General features: G+C 30.5%; 2 non-coding genes across 2 annotated transcripts; both read right to left on the bottom strand.

Moving 5' to 3' along the window:
* Positions 1-3,634: 3,634 nt before the first annotated feature.
* LOC120068693 (small nucleolar RNA snoR114) lies at positions 3,635-3,723 on the bottom strand. Its single transcript, XR_005479322.1, has one exon. It is a non-coding gene; the product is annotated as a small nucleolar RNA snoR114 (small nucleolar RNA).
* Positions 3,724-3,746: 23 nt separating this feature from the next.
* Positions 3,747-3,817, bottom strand: TRNAG-GCC (transfer RNA glycine (anticodon GCC)). The gene has a single exon. It is a non-coding gene; the product is annotated as a tRNA-Gly (tRNA).
* Between the last annotated feature and the right edge of the window lie 4,870 nt (positions 3,818-8,687).

Genomic DNA, 8,687 nt, shown 5'->3' with positions numbered 1-8,687 from the left:
GGTTATCACTTAAAACATGGTCTATCCGTATGTCTCTACATACATGTTTAGTTACGAGATAACCATGGAACTTAGTTTATTGGTTTGTGATTAATGCAACAAAAAATAGAAAAAATATCATATATTTTATTAAATAAATAATGAGTTTGTACAAAACATTCACAAACTATAGGACCCTATGAGATTTAGGGCATCAAACCCAACAATTGTAGTATTATGTAAGTGAATGCAATGACGAAACTACTACAAGGCATGACAGTGAAAAAAGATGGCATGGAGACTAGTAACAAGTTGGGACATGTGAACCAAGTAACTAGCCTAGAATGCGTGGTATGCGGTGGACCGCACGCCTTCGAGATGTGCTCGCATAACCAATATTCCGTATGCTTCATTAAGAACAATTCAGTCTCAAATACTTACAATCCAGACTTGAGAAACCACCCAAATTTCTCTTGGAGGTGATGGGGAGGGGAATCGGCAGCCACATGCGAACCAACATGGCAATCAGAATATGACTAGAAGTGGACCACTTAACGGAACTTTAAAAAAATTAGAGAACCAATGAGCGGAAGCAGATCGTTCCAAATCCCATTGTGAAAGAACATACGCATTTACAATCAAATGGAATAATTATGTATCATGGATAAAATTACAGCATGCTTCAAGTTAAAATACAAGGGTTCAAGTAAACATACCTTTGAAGAACTCTTTCTTCTAGTATTTCCTCGATCCAACACCAATGCGCTCAACAGCAAGAACACAATGATCAAACCAGAAAACAGCATGGACTAGCAAGTCCTCGATCATAATTGAGTACAACTCGATCCTCAACCCTCGAATGGAACTTGACACTACCACTCGGTTACGTTGGTATTCTCTGTGTGAGAATCCATGAGTTGTGAACTTTATATGGATTTTGGTAGAGGATGGAGGAATTGGACGATCGAGTAAGTAGGAGAAGTAATAAGTCTATTGTATAGACTTGAGTACTTGATTGTTTCGTAGTGAGTAACTATCGTATAGTAAAACTCGATCGATCGTTTACTCTCTCAACAAGCTATCATATAACTTGCTTCGCATATCGTTGGATGAATAATGAAAACCCTTTTTCTTCTTTATCCATTTGGTTAACCAATCAATAGTACGATGACCCTTCACAAATTGATGTGGTGATGATTGTTATAGGAGAAATCTTTACCTGGATGAACTTTTTTCATGAGGCACATCATGTCTCCAAAAAATTGTTGGTTAGTTTTCTTTTGTTACCGTTTAACAAAAGAATAGAAGTTATTTTTCCTTTATTGATATTTTTTTTCTTTTGCCAATTAATTCAGATGATTAAATGTAAAACAAATGGTTTTTAAAATTGGTCATGAATGGATAGAAAATTGCTTGGAAAATTTAGATCATCTTCAAAATATCTCTCAATGCTAGACCAACAATCTTCTAAAAGAAACTTTCGTGGTGTGGTGATGATCGTCAAAGTAGTAATCTTTGTCAGCGTAAGTATTTTTATGGGGCACATCATGTCGCCTAACAACTTTGTTATTCAATGATTAGTTATTTTTTCTTTTGTTACTGTCTAACAAAAGAAGAAATTTTTTTTTTCTTTATTCATATTTTTTCTTTTGTCAATAAGTTTAGATGATTAAACTTAAAATGAATGATTTCTAAAATTGGCCATGAATGAAAATCATTCATGTGATTAATTAATGATGTTTGTTTGTTTGTTTGTGTTTTTATTTTGGATATTTTTTTATTTGAAGGCATTTGATTAAGAGGATTATTTATGTGTCTCACTTGCCACATATTTGGAGGGGCAATCCACAACTCCTACAAAATAGTTTTTCCTAAATATTTTAATATAAACTTCTTTCATAAGTTTTTGCAGGTTTTTCCCCTATGTGTTTATCGATCTCACGAAAGATGTAAGTGTTTATTTGATTGTATTTACTTTTAGAGTTGGATTCAATTTGGGGTGAATAAATTAGGATATTTGTAATACATAGTAGAATAAAAGAAAAAATCTAAAAATATATTATATCTTTAAAATATTTACAAATATGGATGAGTTGACAAGCCAATCTTTGATTTTTTTAATTTCCAATTTTGCCCTCCCTTGTCTTATCTTGTTGTACACATTTTTTTAGTCTTTTTATTTTCTTTCTCTTTTTTTTTTTTTTTTTTTTTTTTGCTTCTTCCCTCCTTTTTTTCATTTTTTATTTTATTTTCTTTCTCAGTTTTTGCTGCTCCTTCTTCTTTTTTTTTTTTTTAAAAAAAATTTTATTCTTTCCTTTATTTTTTTATTTTTTTTTTCATTTCCTTCTTTTTCCATTCCTTTTTCTTTCCTTTTCTTTCCTTCTTTTTTCCTTTTTTTTAATATTTTTTCTTTCTTCGGTTTTTGCTTATTCTTTTTTTTCTTTCTTCGGTTCTTGCTTATTCTTTTTTTCATTTTTATTTTCTTCCCTTTCTCCGATTTTTGCTTCTTCCCTTGTTTTTTTTATTATTTTCTTTTCTTTTCTTTCTTCGATTTTTTACTTCTTCCCTCTCTTTTTCTTTTTTCTTTTTTTAGTTTTTCTTTCATTTGTCCAGTTTTTGCTTCCTTTTTCTATTTAATTTTCTTTCCTTTTTTCAGTTTTTTCTTCTTCTCTATCTCTTATTTTTAAAATTTTTCTTTCCTTTATTTGAATTTTTTCTTCTTCCTTTATTTTTTTTCACAAGAATTATGAAACTGAGTTTTGTACGCACGACTTGAAAGTATTCAATTCATAAGTGAATTAACATCTACAAGCCAATCATCAAGTTTTATTATTATAACAAATTATAAGTTTATCATTGATAGCCACTAATATTTTCTATCATTGATAGCTTAATCTTTGATTATATTTTCGCAGTTAATAGCCACTTATAGAAATCTATCATTAATAGCCAACTTAGTGAATTTAATTAATAAAGTTGAATCTCGAACTAAAATGTAAGTGGAATACCTAGAAGTTATCACTAATAGCATATTTATCATTGATAGAAGCTATCATCGAAAAGAAAAGGGACTTACAAATGTTTGGGAAGGATAAGAAAGGGACAAAAAGGTGTTCAGTAGTTATGATTGATAGAAGCTACTACTGATAGCATATTACCAGTAATAGAAGCTAATATTTCAAGATTGTATTAATTTTTCTCAAATTGAAAGCTATCGCCGATAGTAATTGATAGAAGCTATCCGTGATAGTAGCTTCAGCTGCTACCAATGATAGTTTTTAATTTGAGAAACCGAGAAGAAGCGAACAAAATGGTGACTAGGCATGAGTTTTTTAGTCTTTTACCATTTTTTTGATCTATATATGCAATTATTTTATCTGTGTACTACATATTTTATTATTTTGGGCTTGAATTCTATTTATGCAACTAGCCCAACCTAATAAGCACTTTCAAAAAAGTTTAGGAACGAGAACAATTGTTTTTAGTTTAAAGATCAAAATAGAGAACATTCAAAGTTTAGAAACCAAAATAAGATTTAAAATGAATTTTTTTTTTAAAAAAAAAGAGACACATGTTACATTTTAATTAAAAAATATATATATGGAGACTTAAATAGCCAAGTTATTAATGTGATGGAGGGGAAAAAGAGGAGGATAGGCTCCGTGGGTTGAATATGTCGTCCGAAGATCAGACGGTTGTGAGAGACCCAAGTCTTCACGGTCAACTCTAATTTCATCATCGCCAATATAACCTCTGAGTTGGAGGAATGCACCAGCTGGGAATCGAACCCGGGTCTGTACCGTGGCAGGGTACTATTCTACCACTAGACCACTGGTGCTTCTTGCTTTCTCAATAATACATAATCAATTTATTTTATGGTTTTTTTATGATTTATTTTTTAAAATTTTCTTTTTATTTATAATAAAGATATATAGAGTATCTTAATCGATTGAGTTGTATTTAAGTTAGCTACAACATATAAAACTTTAGAGAGAAGGAAAAAAATATCAATTTCTACTTTTAAACTTGTCATGTTGTAATCAATTTTTTTTTTAATCAAATTAGACTTTGGATTGAGATAAGTATTGCAAAATTTAAACTTTGAGTTAATTTTCAGTAATTTCAATAGTCTTGTACGGAATTTTGTTCCATCACTGCACTAATTAATTAATGAATAATCTTGCTACAATTTACATATTTCGATTAAAGATTGTTTTATTATCCTTCTATAATTTATTAAATGTATATGAAAATATATATATTTTAGAAAAATAATGTTTGAAAGAAAAACTTACCATGGAGTTTAACTTGCAAATTTAAGATTAAAAATTGAACACTTGTCTTAGCTAGAGAGAGATCAAATCAAAAGTTGCTTAGTAAATGGATTTTTCCCATGATGAATAATTAAATATTACTTATATAAAATAATCAATTATTGTATCAAATAATCAATTAATTATGACGAATTTTCTTATTGTACCTACAACATAAATAAAACAGAGGACACAAAAATAGAGTGTAAAATGTTATAGGCATAACCAGAACAAGTATGTATCGACGAACTATTTCCAACTTTTCTTTTAAGTAAATTACTAAAATTTATACCAAGATTCCATTCGTATGGTTTCTTCATTTTTCTAAAGGAAGACCAACTTGAAAATGAATTTCATCGCTTTTTTTTAAAAAAAATTTATTTATTTTAAAGCCGTGTTTAGAAAGCTATTCGTTGCAAATGATATTGAGCAACAATTCCATAGTGGCTCATTTATTTTGCAGATTTTTATTGGATTTTGAACCCACATTTAATATTCTAGTTTGTTTCACAAAAGTATACTTTTTGAAATCGAGAATATTATTATGAGATTTTTACGTAAGAGATTATCTTTGGGCCATATATCTTTGGGCTAAATCCGCGTTTTGTAGGGCCATTCGAGATCTTGGAGCGAGTCAGCTCTGTGGCTTACCGTTTGGTCTTGCCATCGTCTCTCTCCGTGGTCCATAATGTCTTTCATGTCTCTATGCTGAGGAAGTATTTAACGGACCCGTCTCATGTGGTGGACTTTGAGCCCTTGCAGCTGAATGAAAACTTGAGTTACGAGGAGAAGCCTGTGCAAATCGTGGCCAGGGAGGTAAAAGTTTTGCGCAGCAAGGAGGTGCCACTGGTGAAGGTTTTGTGGCAGAATCATCAGTTTGAGGAAGCAACTTGGGAGCGAGAGGACGAGATGAGAGTACTGCATCCAGAGCTCTTCCAGGATTAGAACTTTCGAGGATGAAAGTTTATTAAGGGGGAAGAGTGTGACGCCCTAAAGATTTGTGCATATATATATTTATAAAAAAAGAGAGAAAGAAAAAAAAAGAGATGGTTAATAGTTAAATTAAGGAAAAGAAAAGGGGATTTAGGGTTATAAATGAGGGTTTAGGAACTTTGGTTTGCATGCAAGAAAAAAAAAATCCTTTTTCTTTTTCTTTTCTTCTTCCTCCTTCCAGCCCTCATACAGACCCCCCTTCACTGTGCCTTTCCACCACCGCCTCCTCACGCCTCAGCCAGCGTGCCTCGTCGTCGTTAGTCATTGCTGCCCTCACAGGGTTTTCTTTTCTCTGGCCGACCTCATGTTTTCAGCTGCGCTCGTCTTCGCCATCGACCAAGCTCGAAGTCGCCGAAGCTGCTGAAGTCGTGAGGCGCTCGTCTTTGCCGTCGACTTGAAACGGCGATCAAACAGCCGAAGTCGCGACTTAGAGCCGCGTCTCTCTCTCGGCCGTGCCGTCCTCTCCGTCCGCAAGCCGCTAGTTCTGGTTGCCATCGGGTCGCGATGGTTCCGACCAATCTGTCAGTTGGGGTAAGTTTCGGTTCCCTTTTTGGCAGCCCATCGTCATTTAGGATTCTTGGGCCTAAGCTAACCTTCACCCATGGAATTTGTGGTTGGTTTCAGGAACATGTGGCAGTGAAGGAAGTTTTCGAGCGGAGTAAGGATTTGTTTTGGGTCAGTTCGTTATCCCAAGGTAAGTGATTTACTGCCGGTATTGCCTTAAGATCTTGATAAGCCTACTGGTCAAAAGGAAAATTTTTTATGTCACTGTATATATGAGTAAACTGTGAGGAAGTTTGATGTATGGGCAACTGTGATAAAGTTCGATGCTGATTCATGGCCTTGATTGCATGCTTATATCTATTTGAGATTTTAATGATTGTTAGTGTCAGGATTCATGATTGCATGCTTATGTCCATATGAGATTTTAGTGACTGTTAGTGTTACCATTGGGCTTGCACATCACAGGTTGTGAGCCTTCGAGCCCACACCCTATGTATCCTTTTTGGGATCACCAGTTGTGTATATGCCTGTGACCTTTGGTGTCACTACTTATGAAAGCGTGCTTTCGGGTTCGCCCCTTATGCCTATGCCTATGTCTATGTCTATGATGATGCCCTTGTGCACTTTGGTCCAATGGGAAGCCTAACAGATCACTGAGTGGGCCCAGTAGTGGGCTGCTTACTGAGTATACTTTTATACTCACCCTTTTTTTTTTTTTTTTCAGGTAAGGGTAATGATAGACCGGCGCATGACAAGAAAGATCCGTGACCTAGCCATGAAGACAACTTACTGCTTCCACATTTAGTGTCATGTTTTGGAGTCTGGTTTAGGAGTTAGGCGTTTTAAACTCTTATGCAATATTCATTAATTTTATTATTTGACTATTTAATTATTTTTCATTTTAAAGTTGGGTTTAGGGGTACTCCGAACGGTAAATTTTCATTTTATTTTATTTTTGATTTAGTTTATTTGTTATTATTTATTTATATTTTCTTACCTTTGCTCATTTGAGCACTATTAAATAAAATTTCAGCTCTTTTATTTAATTGTTTAGAAAAAGGAAATGTACAGTTAAGCCTATGCATGCATAAAGTAGCGTCCTAGAGATAAGTAGGAAAGTAGGACGTTATAAATAGCCACTGACATTATTGAAAATATCAATTCCAATAGATCTTTTTTTTTTAAAAAAAAAAATAGATTGTTCAAGCCATTAATATAATATGCCCATATTTTTAGGACCTTTTATATATAAAGTCCTACTATTATCCATATATAAAACTACAAAAACCCATTTTACATGGATTATTAACGCCCTACATAATGATGGAATTTTTATGCATGAAAGATTAGTTGTAAAAATATAGTCTAATCAATTAATAAATTAATATCAATTATTAATTACTATTAATTTTAATTAATAATCTAAAAATATATATTACTTAGACTAAATCAATTTCAATGGTTAAAAAAACTAATACCTTTACCATTAATATTTTATATTAATTTAATTATTTAATATAAATTATTACTATTAATTATCATTATTCTAATTTATTTATATGAATTTAATTATTTTTAACAATTAATTTAAAATGTTTTTCATTATGTTTAATATAAAATATTTTCATTTTAATTGATTATATAATTAATTGATATGAAAATAAATTAAATAATACTAAATTTAATTGATGACTACATTAATTAGTCTCTTGTGTTTAATTAATTAATTATTTAATATTAATTTCTATATATAAAATTAGTAAATTATATATATATATATATAACTTTTGAATATTAATTATTATACATATTTAAACACATGTATTAATTATACCAAACATTTAAAATGTCAACATTCAAATCACATAATAAATAAATTATGATGCTCACGTAGTACTTAAAATTTTATGATATAGTTATAAATAGATCATTTGACGGAAAAATAACCTTCATACAATTGGAATCACATTCTTTATTTTTGATAAATATGCTACTTTGTTTGGGAAGGATTTGACAAAGATTAAACAAAATAAATAAATAAATAAAAGGGAGAAAAAAAAGAAGAAAAAGAAAAGAAAAGAAAAACTTCACTAAGAAATTTTGTACTTATAGTCAATAAGAAATGTGGGAAGATGGTTCTTTCCTTCTCTTTCTTTTTTTAGAACCATTAGTGTTTGGAATATATTTTTAAGTATTTAACTTAAAAAAATTGGAGTGTTTGACAATCACCTAAAATAGTTCTGGAAGTGTATTTTAAACAATTTTGATCAAAAGTATTTAAATAAAAATAAGTTTTTTTAAAAAAACATTTTTCTTCTTAAATCAATCCAAATGGACTCTACATATGGGGCAAGGAAGTAATTTTCTTTGCATTTGGTTTTATCTTTGTACTTTTGAAAAAAAATTATGTTCCAGTATCATTTTAGTCCTCGTGGTTTGGAGTTTGTTCAATTTAGTTGATGTATTTTTCAATAAATCTTAAATTTAGTTTCTCGAAATTGGTTCAATAATAATCATAATTTTCATGCAAGAAAATATAATATGTGAATAAAATTCCATAATTTATAGTAAAAAATGGTAATAGACAATATTTTTTTTTAAAAAAATAAACAATAAACTATTAGTAGATAATAAATATAAGATTTATGGAAAGTATATGGACTAAATGAGATATTTAAAAGTAGATGGACTAGAATTAAAGAAATTCCAAAATATAGAGATCAAAATGATATTTTAACAAAAAAAATTAATTTTAAATTATAACTGGATTTTATATTAAATATTAATTTTGGATTTCGAAAGTTAGAACTCCCAAAATTTAGGGGTATATATTGCTTTTGTGAAATTTTTTTTTTTGGATCTCTTTGTTTTTGATCCAGGTCTTAAATTTTAAAATAT

Source organism: Benincasa hispida, chromosome 12 (assembly GCF_027475165.1).
Source record: "Benincasa hispida cultivar pf3 chromosome 12, pf3_genome.v1.1, whole genome shotgun sequence".
In the NCBI taxonomy this organism is placed as follows: domain Eukaryota; kingdom Viridiplantae; phylum Streptophyta; class Magnoliopsida; order Cucurbitales; family Cucurbitaceae; genus Benincasa; species Benincasa hispida.
Note: the sequence above shows the minus strand (reverse complement) of the source record. Positions and strands in the feature narration are given on the sequence as shown.